Source organism: Corvus moneduloides, chromosome 14 (genome assembly GCF_009650955.1).
Source record: "Corvus moneduloides isolate bCorMon1 chromosome 14, bCorMon1.pri, whole genome shotgun sequence".
Taxonomy (NCBI): domain Eukaryota; kingdom Metazoa; phylum Chordata; class Aves; order Passeriformes; family Corvidae; genus Corvus; species Corvus moneduloides.
The window spans coordinates 20,340,034-20,354,534 of record NC_045489.1 but is presented as its reverse complement, the minus strand read 5'-3'; the positions used below and the strand labels follow the sequence as shown (position 1 = coordinate 20,354,534).

The following is a 14,501-nucleotide window of genomic DNA, read 5'->3' as shown; positions in this document are numbered from 1 at the left end:
CTATGGAGCTGCCGCCACTGCGCAGTGCCACCATCTGGGCTGTGTCCCTGGCTGCTGTGGGAGCAAGGCTGAGGCTCTCAGAGGTCAGGGCTGAGCTGCCACTGGTATCTGTGGCCCAGCACCATGGCGAGTGCTGGGCAGTCAGGTTGTCACCCAGAGCCTGTTGGTGGTGGGACTTTGCTGTGACCTCCAGCCATCTGCTCATTGTCAGTGGTCTCAGTTCCCTGCAGCCTGATGTGCCATGTCTGGGGGCTGCATATCTCTGCTGTTGCCCAGCCAAGTGCTCCGGCTCTGCTCAGAGCCTGAACCCACGCCTGGCTACCTGCTGGCTACTGAATTTGGAAAAGTGGCTTTAATTTCCTGCCTGTCCAAGAGTTAGAGGATGGGGCTCTGGTCTGGCTGTTCACTCATCTCACATCACTCTGCACAGGTGCAGAGACAAAGGCTGATCCCAGGACAGCTCTAGATTCTGTGATTTGGCCACAGCTGCCTGGGCTGCGCTTCCACCGCCAGAAAATCAGAGATGGGGTTTAATGCAAACAACATGGCGCATATTAACTCCCCTGCTGTCAGACCCTGCTGGGAGTAAGCATTTGTGATCCCTCTGTGCAGTGAACCAGGCGAGAACCAGGCCGGCCATGGTGGTGCTGGCAGCCTTGCATTTGTCCTGTCTCACTGGAGAGCCACAGCAGGACAGCTGCCGTGTGCTCAGTGTCTGTCTGTGTGTGTGTGCAGTGACGATGGTGCCCAGGGCACAGAGGGGACAGCTGCTGGTCCTGGCACACATCTCCTCCTCCAGCGCCTGCCAGCAGCTGGCCTGGCCTCACCTTAAGATACACCAGGAGCCCGGATGTATTTTTCCACGTTTATTTTTTAAAGATGGCTCATTTTACACTCTGGGCAGCCTTCAAATATAAATAACCTGTGCCACATGTCCCCATATTACCAAGGAATAAATTACAGTTCTGGGCTCCCCCTCCCGTGTTTCCCTTTGATGTTATTGATGTGGATACATATATATGTGCACTTTGCAAATAAAAACCCAACCTCACCCAGAGTTGGTTTGCTGTATGGAGAACACTGGGACATCCCTTTGTGGTGCTAAACCAGGTGGTGAAGACCCCATTTAATGCATTTTTCATTTTGAAAAAAAATAAATGTGTTGAAAGACTCACTGTCAAGGCACCAAGTCTCACCGTAAACACACAGACACACAGTGCCATCCATCTCATGGGAACACACTTTACATCCCATAGGGACACGCACTGCCTCCCACCGCCCAGGAACACACACGGCCCCGCTCCCACAGGGGCACACAGGGACACACAGGGGCACACAGGGGCACACGGTGTCCCTTCCCCACGGGAACACGCAGGGCCCCGCTCCCACAGGGGCACACGGTGTCCCTTCCCCACGGGAACACGCAGGGCCCCGCTCCCACAGGGGCACACGATGTCCCCGCACCCCGCGGGCTCCAGGCCCCGCTGCCGGCGGCGCCGCGGCCTCACCTGCGGCGGGGCGGGGCCGAGCGGGAGGGGCGGGGCCAGTGAGCGCGCTCGGCCCCGCCCCGCCCCGCCCGCCCCGCCCCGCCCCGCCCCGCCCCGCGCGCGCCGCCGCCGCCGCCGCCGTGTCCCCGCGCCTCCAAGATGCCCGGGCAGCGGCGGGGAGGCTCCCGCGGGCCGCCGGTACGTACCGGCACCGGGGCGGGCGGGGGCACCGGGGCGGGCCGGGCCGGGCCGGGCCGGGCCGTGTCGTGTCGTGTCGTGTCGTGTCGTGTCGTGTCGTGTCGTGGGGGCTCCCGCGGGCCGCCGGTAGGTACCAGCATCGGGGGGAATGCCGCGGCCCGCCGGTAGGTACCGGGGCGGGAAGAAGCACCGAGCCGGCCGCTCGGCGCGGCCCTTCCCGCGGGTTCGCAGCAAGTGCCGGGGCTGGGGGCTCCCGCCCCTCCCGGGAGCCGTTGCCGGCTCCCCCCGCTCCCAATCGCCTCCCCCGTTTGCGTCTGCCAGCCCGCCCCGGCACCTTCCGCCGTTTGGCGGGGAGAGCCGGGTGGCCTGTCCCCGCTCGGGGTTGCCCGCGGCCTTCCCGGTCCCTCGGGTCGCCGGGAGCCGTCCTGCTGGGGAGCGGCGGTGCGTTACGGGCGGAGTGGGTACGAACTCGCCGGCTCCCGGCTCCCTGCCCGCGGCTTTAGGGATCCCGCGCCCACCTCGCCGTTCCCCTCGCCGTTCCCCCTCGCCCCGGGTTTTACAGTGGAGAGTGTCGTATCCCTCCCGCCGCCCAGCCCCGTGCCCGCACTTCGGATCCCGGCGGTTCGTGGTGCCGGGCTGTCGTCGCTGCCGCAGAGCCGGTGCGGGGCCGGTGCTGCCCCTGGGCCCCCCCACGCCCCTTCCCCGAGCGCGGCTGGAATCTGATAAACTCCCGGGCCGTGAAGTTAAACAGCAGCGGGCTCCGTGGCCGCCGCTTCGGAAGCCGCAGGGGAGAGACACAGCCCCGTGCGGGGGGTCTGCCAGCGCTGCCCCCGGTGCCCCGGGGCCGGGAGACATTGCCGGGGTACTGCCCGCGCTTTCGGGTGTCACTGCTGAGCCGGCAGCGGAGTGTGTTCGCTTGCGCCGAGGATCTGTGGAGCTGCTGGAAAACGTGCCCGAGTGACACCTCTTCCTCGCGCTTTATTTTTGTGTTTTGCCTCAAAAAACATCCGAACCGCAGGTTTATTGCCCCTATGTGCACAGCTGGCAGGGCTAGAGCACAGCTGGCAAGGGCTGGAGTGCGGTGAAGGGCCGTTCTGCCCAGCGGTCTGCGGAGTTTCTGGAGAGGGCAGATGGCTCTGCTTGCTCCGTCATTCCCTCAAGTCCGGACACGCCGGCGTTAATGGCTCCTGCCCTTCCTGGCTGTCGCCCAGGTCTCCCCAGCCAGCCCGGAGGTTTCGGCTCAGCTTGTGTTGTCGGAAGGCGGCTTCAAGGAGACCGGCTCTGCCGGAGGAGCTGCCGCAGCCGGGTGGGAGCTGGCAGCCGAGCACAGGGCACTGTTGGCTCCCAGGTGGCAGAGGGGCTTCGTCGGGCAGCGTCTGGCAAACCCGGGAGGTGCCACCGACCTGTCGGCCTGCCTGCAGGGCATTGAGTGTGGGCCCGAGCTGCCCCTTGACCCTTCCGATGTGGTCAGCAGTGCCCTTCCCTCCTGTGCCCCCTGCTGCAGCAGCGTGTGGTGACCCTCGGTCAGTGCTGGGGGGCTGTGGTGGAGCTGCCTCCGCTCCCACGCGTGCCATGGGCTCTGTGCTGAGGTTGTTGCTGCTGCATTTCACCATCGAGGAGCAGACTCGAGGCTCCGTGCTTGGCTTGTGCCCCTGGCCAAGGGGTAATAAAAGGCACGGAGGGAGGGAAGGAGGGAGGCTGGCCCAGGCAGCGGTGCTGGAATGCTCTCGCACTGAGGGGATGTTCCCTGAGGATGCTCCTGGGAAAAGACAGTTAAGTGCAGTAGGAATATGAGGAGGAAGGATGAATTGATGCCAACGACAGCAGCAGCTGTCTCGGTTCAGGCAGGTGCTTACAGAGCCCTGGGTGTGCCGGCTGCTGCGCTCAGAGCTGGGTCTGTGCCCTGCGCAGCCTTCCATGGCGGCTGGGAGGCTGTGCCCGTGCACAGCCTGCATCCTGCCTGGTTTGGAAATGCTGCTTTGCAAAAGAAATGGAGCTGCAGTGGGTGATAAATCCCTGCCTCGCACAGCGTGCACCCGCTGAGCTGCGCTGGCCTCCAAGGTACAGGCACGGCTCAGGGGCGTGTGTCGGTGTGTGGGCATGTGTGTGAGTGGGGTGAGATCGGCCCTGGGACTTATGAGATTGATAAATTACTTACTTTTAAAGCCAGGATTACGTTGTCTCCTGCTACATCCCCTCTAGGGATGGATAGGTGTTTCCAAACCCACACTGTGACTCTCCTGGGGTCTCTGTGGGTTTCTGAGCCGTCAGTCGAGGCTTTTGTAGTGGGGAGGGGGGTGTTGAGCCTTTTAGCCCTTGGGTCAGCCCCTGGCTTTAGGGGGTTGGTGCATCCTGAAGGCTGGTCACTGGAGAGACCATGGCTGTCCCATCAGAGATGCTGGAACCAGAACTGTCTCTGCAGGCTGCACAGCTGGTTCATTAAATGAAGATGATGGGCAGTGTGATTATTTTGCTCCTCTAGAAGGAGTTGCTGCTGCCGGTAACGAACACACCTTCTGTAACAAACCTGCCTTGCCTGCTCGAAACCCTTCTGAGGCTGGTGCTCCTCTCACTGGGGCGGGAGGGTCTGTGGCTGCTCCCCTGAGCTCCCTCCTGGGGAGGGGCAAAGCCCTGGGGAGGCTGGAGCCTGTGTTGCTGCTTTCCCTTGTTTTCAGTGTTCTTTGCCTGGAAAGCGAGTGTGTGTTGCAGCCTAATGAGTGCCTGGCTGTACCTTCATCTTGTGCGAACGAGCGGCCCCTCCGATTAGCGAGCACACACGTGGGGATGCTGCTGACCGGCCTCAAGCTGCTGCTTCCAACGCCATCGCTCGCTACTGTGGAGCCTGGATCCCAAAAATGCCAGGGCAAGGAGGTCAGCAGTGGGAGAATGGTGTGTCTGTGTGGCTCTGAAAGGCGCCTTGTGCTGTGCGAGGGCGGGGGGCTCCAGCGGCATGCAGGGAGCATCTCACCCCTCGGATCCTGGGTGCCTGCGTGTGTTCTTACACAGTGCTGCGAACTTCGGGTTGGACCTTGGTGCCAGCGGCCCCGAGACCTGCCTCTCATGCATGAGTGCAGGGAGGGGCACGGTGCTGAGCCCCGAGGTTGTGGCTGTGTCATCCTTGGGAGGACGTGGGGCAGAGCTAGGCACGCTGCAGCCCCGGCTTTTGGGGCGCCAGTGGTGGGGCCCTGCCAGCGTCGGCAGGATGTGGTGGCTTCAGTATCTGCCCTTCCCCTGTCTTCATCCCAGCCCCTTCCCAGGGAGCATGGCCGGTGGCAGAATTGCCCCTTTTGTGAGCTGCACTTTCTCAGGAAACAGCCGATTGTGCTTGCTGGCAGTCCATCCCTCTGCCTCCACTCTGGGCCCCTGCCCTGGGGCCAGGCGGGTCCTGTGGCCAGGGTGGGGACACCCTTGCCCTTGTTTACTGCTGTGGGGAAGGCAGCCCCCAGCCCCCAGTAATGCCCGTCAACACAGAGGGGAGAGAAGTGGGTAGCTGGCCCCCAGGACCACCCCAGTGTGGGGATGGGGCTGGGTGACAAAAATTGGGGTGCAGCTGGGGCTGGTGGGGGGGTCAGGCTGGACCACTTTTTATCTCCTTTTCATGCAGTCTCAGCTCGGTGGTGCCAGTCAGCCTCCATGCAGCTCACTGGTCCCTGTGTCACTGTGGGTTGGCTTCCTCCCCCAGCAAACAAACCTGGAGTGCCCTGGGTGCCAGGAGGGCAGGGGACATCTCTCTGCTGGGGGCGTTCCCTGTGTTTTGGTGCTGCTGTCATCCCTCTCATGGAATCATAGAATAGACTGAGTTGGAAGGGACACATCAGGAGCATTGAGTCCAATTCCTGGCCCTGGGCAGGACACCCCAAGGATCTCATCATCTGCCTGAAAGCATTGTCCAAGTGCTTTTTGAGCTCTGGCAGCCTTGGGGCCGTGACCACTTCCCTGAGGGGCCTGTCCAGTGTTCAGCCACCTGCTGGGTGAAAAAACATTTCCTGATGTTCAACCTAAATATCATGTCCCTGTCCCCGTTTCCCTCCCCCGACATGATGTCCCTTTCTGTGTGCGTTTGCTCATAGGGGATGTGGGCTGTCCCAAATGTCCCCTGGTGCTACACCAGTGGCTGCTCCCAGAGCCCAGGACTGGGGAGGGGACGCTGCACCACTGAGGTGCCATCATGTCCCCCATTGCCCAGGTGTGTGGGGAAGCTCGGTGTGCTCTGTGTCTGCCCGCACCTCAGCCAGGGCTGCCCTGGCATGGTCCAGGAGCATTTTGGACTGTGCTGAACTGGGGGAGTCTCTTAAATCAAAGTGGAAAAGGCTTTTGGTGATTCTGATTCTGTTTACTGTTGAAGCTGTGCTGGCTGGGAGGTCCCAGTAAGGAGCTGCTGCAGGAGCCCAACGCCGCCGCCAGGTCTTCCCGGCTGGGTGGTGGCATCTGGTTTGCTTCCTTTGGGGCATTTCCCGTGGGATTTCCGCTCTCAGACAGGAAAAGGGTGTGGATGGGATCCAGTTGGAATGGAATCTCAGCCAGAGCGGCTTGTGAATGAATGGGGACGCTGCTGTCACTGTGTGGGTTAAACTGCTTCTGAGTTTTTTGCTCTCAAAAGACTAGAGTGACTGAAGGGAAGTGGGGGAGAGGGAGGGGAGGGGAGAGTTGTGTGGGGTTTTTGTTTGTTTGGGAGAGTTGGAGTTTTTGATTTTTCTGGGATTTTTTTATGGATGTTGCAGTTTGATGCTGCAAGCTCTCAGGTCTCAGAACTGTGTATTTTATAGGTCTCACTGTCTGGAGACTCTGCTAGAGGGGGAGAAGGAAAACCCAGAGGCTTGTGAAAAAGCAGTGTGAGAAATAAACGAAAACTTGCTGCATCACTGAGACTCTGAGGGCAGATGCAAGGGATGTGTGTTGCAGCCGTGCAGGAACACGTACAGCAGCTCCATGTGTCAGTTGCGTTGGGGTCCCCCAGCTTCACACACTTTCCGTGGGATTCAAAATGAAAGGGCTCCATGCCTCTGCGGAATGTCATTATTGTTGTTTATAACTGAGATTCGTGTCTAAGAGGGAAATGAACTGCTCAGTCTGCTTGCCTATTGCTCGTTCTGCAGATGCAGGAACTACACCACGTTGGGATAATGGCCTAGAAATTAAATTTTGCTTTAATACACAAACTCAATTTTGAGTTGGTTGACTGAAGGGGAAAAAATTACATTGAGGCAGGAGGCAGAGGCCTGGCTGGAGCAGGGTTCAGGCCCAGGGCAGTTGGTGTTATGTGGAGAAGATCTGTGGGGGCACAGGGGAGGTGGGGATGTGCCCGCTCTCCAAGGTGCAGCCCGCAGCATCCCCTGGCAGCACAGCAGCCATACTGAGGAATAAATTAGCTTTCTTTTTCAAAGAGACACAGAGCAGCTTAAATGCATTTCGTGGGTGGCCCTCAAAGAACCCCACAAACCTCGTTGTGTAACAGGACTAAGTGCAGTGAGGCAGGGAAGGGTGGTCTCAAGGATGCTCAAGAACCCAGAGCAGGGGTGGGCTGGGGCGGTAGCAGTGGCCTTTGAGCTCGTGGTATGGGGCTGTAGGCAGCTGCTCTCGTTCACTGCCCCCTGGGCCTCCTGGGGGTGAGGAATTTTGGGGGGTTTTGAGCTGCAGAGTGACCTGGCTCAACACTTCTTTAAGGAGCAGGCTGGGGTTTTGGCTGGATGCTGTACTGGCTCAGGCTGCTACCCGCCCTGTCGTGCTGATGCTGAGCCCCAGTGCGACACTGTGATGGTGGCACTGCTGGCTGTGTGCTTGTGCTGCCTGGGGTGTCCAAGGTTCTGGGGTATGTGGGAGCTGCTCTCTGGGTTCTTTCTCAGCAGTTTCTCTTGATCGCTGGCTGGAGGCAGATGGTTTGGGAATGAGGCACATGAGGGTGGCAGGGGTCTGCAGTCTCCATGCAGTGGGGAAAGAAGAGACACAGGAGCTTCACATCCCTCCTGTAAGTCCTCCAGAGCCCCAGCACTGTGCCTGCTTCCCATGCAAGAGAGCAGATGTGGATCCAGGCTTTGGAAGTCCCGCACGAGGGGTTTTACCCTGGTGGGACAGCCAGGAGTAGCCAGGGCTGCTGGTGATTGCTGCCCTGGTACTGTGGATTTGGACGAGGTGTGTGCATCTTCTATTCTTACCTCCTTGCATCTGGCTGAGATCTCATGGGAGAAAATGTGGGGTGTTTAAAGTGTGAGATTGGTGAAATGCTGCCTGGAGAGGCTTTGGAGTCTCAGTCTATGGAGGTATTTGGAACCCAGCAGGTCACGGTCCTGGGCAGCTGGCTCCAGGTGAGCCCCATCCCCAGAGCCCGCTGTGGACCCCAGTGGATTCTCACCCAGGAGCACGGTGTGCTAGCGCAGTGCCATGCTCCCTGGGTGCAGCAGGCATCCCACAGCTCTGGCCTGCTGCAGAAACACACTGGCTCAGGCCATGTAATGGCATTTTGTTTATCTTAAGCAGCTGATGTTGCAGCCGGCACAGGGGAGCCGTGGGGAGCACGTCCCCGGAGCAGCCTCTGCGCACGTCGGCGTCTCCCGAGCCCGGCTGGAACCCTGGCAGCACTGTGTTGCCTGGGGTTCTCTCTCCCCCCTCGCTGCCCTGCAGCACTGCTGGCGCTCCTGGCGCTGAATGCTGAGTGCAGGGGCTGGAGCGCCAAGCCAGGATCCCGGCCGGCTCAGAAACTCCACTGGGACCCGGCCTTGTGCTCTCTGCCGGTGTCTCTCACTGCCTGTGTTGTTTTCCCCTCTCAGAAACATGCTTTAAGGTTTTTTTTTAGCTTGAAGGTTTTTCCCTGGCTGCAGTGGCTCCTGCTCTGCTCCCTGGTGCTGGCAGCGTTTGTGTGCCTGCAGGAAGGAGAACAGGATGGGGTTTGTCTGGCAGAAGAGTGGTGAGTGCTGAGCTGCGTGACTTGGTGAGGAGCAACCCTCCAGAGTCTTCTTCCTTGTCACGTTCCTTCTCCTCTGTGGCTGGTGGGGGGATGTGTCCTCTGGGATCCCCACGGCCATGCCTGGCATTCTCCAGGATCCCCGCTTCTCTGTGCTTTGCCTCTCCGGTTTGCTTTTCTCCTGGGAATTCTCAGGTTTCTCCCTGATGAGGGCTGGCCTCTCCCAGGAACAGTCTCCTTGTTTTTATCCTCTGTGATTTTTCTTCTTGGCCCCCAAATCCAGATCGGATCCTTCCTGGCCTCCTTGCTCTCCCAGCATTTGGGCTGCCTTGTGCCAGCTGTGAGAGCCTGCAGACAGTGCGAAACCGAATTTCTGGGAAGGACATTGCTCTGGTCAGCAGCTCCGTTGTATTGGGAAGGGAGGAGCCCAGCTTCTGGCTGGCATCAGAGGAGGCTATAGGGGTGCTGGTGCTGTCACCTCCCTGTCCTGTCTCCACGTGACATGTTTGTGGTTTTCTGGCATTTAATCTTTGAGCCTTTTTCCATCACTTTCGTCTGATTCCTGAAGTCGTTTAGCTGCTTCATCTTATGAATAATCATCGCAGCATTACAGCTGTGCCCCTGCACGTTGGGAAGTGACTCAGATGCTCTGCGGGGTCACTCAGCGGTGGCAGGGTGACCAGTGTCACGGAGGGAGGTGCCACAGGGCTGGGGACTCCTCACAGCCCCTTGGCCATGCCAGGGCCACCGTGGGACCAGACCCAGCTCTGGCACTGGCCTCGTGTCCTTGCTGCGTGTTGGGGTGACAGTGGGCAGGAGAGGGGCCTTGGAAAGCTGCTCAGTGCTCCAGCACTTGGATGAGGGAGACCATGGGCCTGCCAGACTGAATGTATATCTGTATATATAATGCTATTCTTTTTTTAAACTCTTTTGCTCCTGTCAGTACTTTCCCCAGGTTCTGGCCACTGTTGTGGTCAGTCCCAGAGTGACCCTGCAGAGTGCTATGCTCCCTCCAGCACCCCAGGAATTTGTGTGCACTTGTCATTCCTCAGCAGCTGTGAGCTGTGCCTCTGTCCCTGGAGCCGCAGCGGTGTCCCACAGGGAACCAGCAGTGTCAGATGCTCTAGGAGGCAAAGGCACCTTGGTGTGTCAAACCCCAGCGAGGTTCTGGCATCATCTGTGATTGTGACAAATGCGAAATTCGGAACGTTTTTGGTTCCGTTCAGATCATTAAAGAACTCGTCAGTGCATGAGAGCAGGTATTGTCTGTGCCGTGCCTCTTGTCGTGCCTCTTGTCGCCAGAAGCCTCTGCCTCCCTCCGGCAGCCCACAGGGAGGGAGCGGGATGGCAGGAGGAAATTACCTTTGTAGTTACCTGCTTTGTCTCCTGAATTGCAGCTGAGCAGAGCTGAAAGGGATGGCAGGCAGATCCGCAGCTCCTGCGCGCTGCCAAAATTACCTTGGCTGCCCCTCAGAGCTGGGAGGAGAACTTTGGAGAGATGCAGCGTGGTGGGGCTGGCCAGGAACAGGGGTGATGGAGGCAACCAGCACGGTCCAGGTCCTCCAGGAACTAGGTGGGGACGGTGGACTTTTGTTTGGTGTGCTCTGGGGTGCAGCCTGTGCTGGGTTCAGGGTTGTTCCCTGGTCCATTGCCACAGGCTGATCCATGGGGTGCTGGGGTGAGCTGCATGGTTCTTCCCTGGCTGTGTGAGCTCTGGACCTGCCATCAGCAGTTAATCCCCATCCTGGCATGAGCCATGGGAATCCATGTCCTGCACTGGAACGGCTGTGCTGGTGTCCTTGGCTCAGGAAACCCCTCCTGGGTGGCTGGGGAGGGAGCTTGGGGCTGATCCCAGAGGATGCAGTGTGGTACTGCTGGTGGAGCATCCTTTGATGTGCTTCGTAAGGTGTGAAGGACACCGCTGTGGGTGTTGGTGGCATTCAGAGCAGAGCATGGGACATGGGGACCGGCAGTGGCTCTGCCTGTCCCTTCTGTGTGCTGGAGCCTCCTCCTCTCTCTCTAGCGATGCAGCCCCTTGGCAGGGGATATTGCGGGGGGAGGCTGAGTCAGGGGGAATTGGTGCCTTTTTGTTCATAAATGTATTTTATTTTGAGATGAAGGGCAGAAGTGCTCCTGTGCAGCAGTGGTGTGGGTGGGGAGGCCTTCCCAAAGAGATGCTAATGGTTTTGAGTCACCTCAGGGCGTGGGAGCATTTTGTCCTGAAAGGCTTTAAATGACCTGTGTAATGCGCTGGAAAAGTGTCCGGGGAGCACTCTGTCACTCCCTCTGTCACTCCGCAGTACAGGAGGAGGACTGGGAAATCTGGCTGGTCCACGGAGCACTCCCAAGGGACTGGGGTAGGAAAAAGGATTAAGAATTGCTGTGATTTGAAAACAAGCCCTAGTTGGGCCTTCTCTGGAATGAAGAGGAGGTAGCTGTAGGAACAGCAATGTGGCATCCTCAGGCTGGCTGCGGAGGGAGGCGTGGGGGTCCTGTCCCTGTGGCGCGTGGGGTGCAGCCGTGCGGGAGCTCTCCGCAGTTTGCCCGTGGCTGATCCAGAACAGCGCTGGCATCGCTGGCTGTGCCGTGCTGCAAAGGAGGCACGGCTGGGGCACGGGCGCAAGCTCCATCTCCAAACCTCCTGTGCTGGGACCCCCCCGGCCAGCTTGAGCTGGGCTGGCTCTGGGAAAAACGTGTCTCCAAGACTTGTCCTCTTGTGCCTGGAAGCCTGGAATGGTGAAGCCCCGGGCTGCACCCTTGGCAGCGGCAGCTCCCCTCATTTTAAATGATTTATCTCTTTTAGGTGGCCCAGTTACACCTGAGTGCCTCTTTCTGAGCATTTTGGGGGGTGGGGGGAGGAGGGTGTAAAAGTCCAAAATATCTGCATTGTTTCTGCACTGGGCATTAACACTAATTATTCCCCCATTGTCTCCAGTTCCTGCAGGAAGTCTTGTTTATCCTTCCAGCCTCCCAGGAATGCAGCCCAAGGAGCTGTGCAGATATATTTAACCTTGCACAGAGCAGCACAATGGCCCTTGGGTTTCCCGGCTCTGTGGTATCTGTCGGAAGTGCAGCCGATCTGTCGTTTTGGGGTGGGGAGGTTGGCGAGGGCGCCGGGTCGGGACAGCGACAGGGCTCCGGGCTGCCTGCACAGCCTCCATCCGCAGCGCGAGGCCGGGATCTGCCGGAGGTCGGAGCTGCTTCTGTCCTGCTGCTGCACTGAGCAGCAAAAAGGGACTGAAACGGTGGCATGGGCAGCATGTGTTCTCCTGGGCTGGGGGCTGGCGTGGTGCCGGGGCACGTGTGCCCCTCGGAGTTCCATCAGGACACACAGCAGCCCTGAGCCAGCAGGGATGTGACAGAGCCTTTGGTTCCGACAGCAGCTCCCTTCCCCTCCAGAGCCGTTCTTGCTCCCTTGGCCTCATTCAGTTTTGTCCCTTCCCAGCGTGGGTCAGGTGGTGCAGAGGGGCAGTGCCCGGAGCCGGTCGGGAGGCACAGTGGGGGGATGCCCCTCTCGGGCTCTGTGCCTTCGCTGGGGTGGGATTGTGCCGTGCAGGGGGAGCCCCCCTTCTTTGACTGAGGTTCTGTTGTTATTCCATCTCCCAGAAACACATCCCTGCAGCAGAGCTTTGACTTTTGCATGGCTGGAGGGGTCCTGGGGAGCACTGGTGAGGGGCCAGCTCCTTGCTGGGATGCACTGGCCCCTCGCTGTGTCATGCTCACGTGGCAGCAGCACGGGTACCTTCCCAGGTGTGGGTCCGTGTCCCCCGGCTGTTTCCCATGGTGGGCTTTGCCATGACCCCAACCTTGCCTTCGCTGTGGTCATGTCTCTGCACTTCTTTGAACTCCTCTCCTCTGTGGGTGAGTAGTGGCAGTGTCCTGCGCTGGGGCTCGGTGTCCTGGAGGAAGCACTGGAGTGGGGATAACCCTGGTGTGCCTCGTGGGGTGCAGGCCCTGAAGGATGCCAGTCCCCTGGTATGGCACTGGGGCTGTGAGCGCCAGAGCCAGCTGCTGCTGCTCCAGCCTCTGGAGAGACCGAGGGGTTTGCCTTGCAGTACGCTCCTCCTCATCAGGACCGATCTCTGTGCAGAGCTGGATGATCTCCGCAGCATCCATCTGGGGGATCAGAGCTGTGAGCTCTGGAGCCCAAAGGTTATTCCAAAGCACCAGCTGCTGCTGCAGCCATGCCCTCCCTCATCCTTGCTGGGCCTGGGGCTGCTGGCTGTGGTGGGATGAGCCTGGGCTGGAGCTGCACTGCAGGCGGTGGCTGAGGAAGAGGGGAAGGATGCGGAGCCACAGGGTGTGCCTGGAGAAGGGCTCAGATCAAAAGACTGCTGTCATGTGTGGTCTGGCAGGAGCCAGCTGGGAGCAGGGCTGCTTTCAGGAGCTGCTGGTACAGACATGAGTGCTGGGTCTGCTCGCCTGCCATATAGCATCAGCTGGAGAGCACAGAGCTGCAGAAGAGGTAAGGGAGGGGAGGGGTGGTGAGACCTGGAGCAGTGGAGTCCTGTGGTGAGACCTGGAGCAGTGGAGTCCTGTGGCAGGAGGGGAGGGACGATTTGCAGGGGATGGCAGGGCTGCCAGGGCTCTGTGAGTGCTGGATGTGCCAGTTTGGTGGCGTGCCCAGTCCCCAGCTGCTTTTCTCAGGCTGGAAGGGGGTCACTCACATCTGCAATGGCCTTGGGAAGGTGGGACTGCTCCCACTAAAGCCAGTGCCTGCAGCTGTCCCTGGCAGTGCTGCGGCCCCCCCTCCCAGCCCTCAGCATCGCTGTGACCCCCCAGCTTCAGCCAAGGTTTCAGCCTCCGAGCTGTGGTGGCAGCTGCTGGCAGAGGGACTGTGGGTTTGGGCATTGCAGGGGGAATGGGATGGATGGACGGGCAGACGGACTGACATATGCAGTGTGTGAGGAAGAGGGTTGCCATGGGCTGTGACCTGCCAGAGGCTGAGCCTGGCTGCTGCAGCCCCAGGTTTCATGGATTGGGGAGGGAAGTGCTGGGGACCCTGGGGAGCTGCTGTCTTCCCCAAGAACTGGAAGCAGCTGTGCTGTGCTCCAGGGACCTGCCACATCGGAGGGGCTGGAGAGGTGCCCTGGGCTGGAGAGGTGCCCTGGGCTTTTTGTGTCCTGTCAGCTCTCAGGCCACTGACGGAGAGGGCAGGGGAAGGTTCCTGTTCGGTGCACCATTGCTGCCTGGGGCATCTTCAAGCCCCTCCAGCTGATGAGGAATCCTCATGGCATGATTCCTGTTGTATGGCTGCAGGAGCCAGGGAGCAAACTGCAGGGAATCCCTTCCTGATCCACCCTGCAGCTCAAGGGCTCCAAACGCCACATCCCCTGGGAGTCCTTGGTGGACACGTGCTGTGCTGAGGTCCTCTGGGAGCACTCCAGGAGCTGTCACCTCCCTGGGCACTGTTTGTAGAAAAGAGGAAAAATCTTCCCTTGTACCAGGATATCACTGGAGATCAAACAGAGTTTCTTTCTTTGGTGCTTGCCTCTCTGACATCATGGAGGTGAATGAGGTGGAGACGTTGTAGGCTTTAGCCTGCAGGAAACCCAAGCTCCTGGAGCTGCTGCTGCTCCCTGGTCAAGATCTCCATGAAATCCCGATAATGTGCTGCAAGGCTGGCACCAGCCTGGGAGAACAGGGAGCACAGCTCGGCAATGGCTGTGTCCTTTTGCAGTCGTGACCCACTCAAATAACAACACATTTGTACCTCATCCTATGCTGCAATCCTGTTGGACAAGTTGATGTCAGTAGCTGATGTTTAGCATTGGGCCCAAAAACTGCTCCTACTGCCCAGCGCCCTCCCCATATCCCACATCCCAGCCCACAGGAGCAGGGCTCGTTGTTCCTCATCAGAAGTGGATGCAGGGGGGAAGGTTTTGTGGCATTGCTGGAACCAGTGGAGGATCCATGGA

At 59.5% G+C, this 14,501-nt stretch overlaps 1 protein-coding gene across 2 annotated transcripts in view; it reads left to right on the top strand.

Annotated features, from left to right (window-relative positions):
• Positions 1 to 1,602: 1,602 nt before the first annotated feature.
• The window catches only part of LOC116450910 (probable E3 ubiquitin-protein ligase MID2), a 63,853-nt gene continuing 50,954 nt past the window's right edge, over positions 1,603 to 14,501 (top strand). The window contains exon 1 of one of the 2 annotated variants that reach the window (XM_032123887.1): positions 1,603 to 1,685. The gene's annotated coding sequence lies outside the window, so the exon portion shown is untranslated. Of the gene's footprint in view, positions 1,686 to 1,730; positions 1,812 to 14,501 lie in introns of those variants that run through there. The other variant, XM_032123888.1, reaches the window with a different exon arrangement.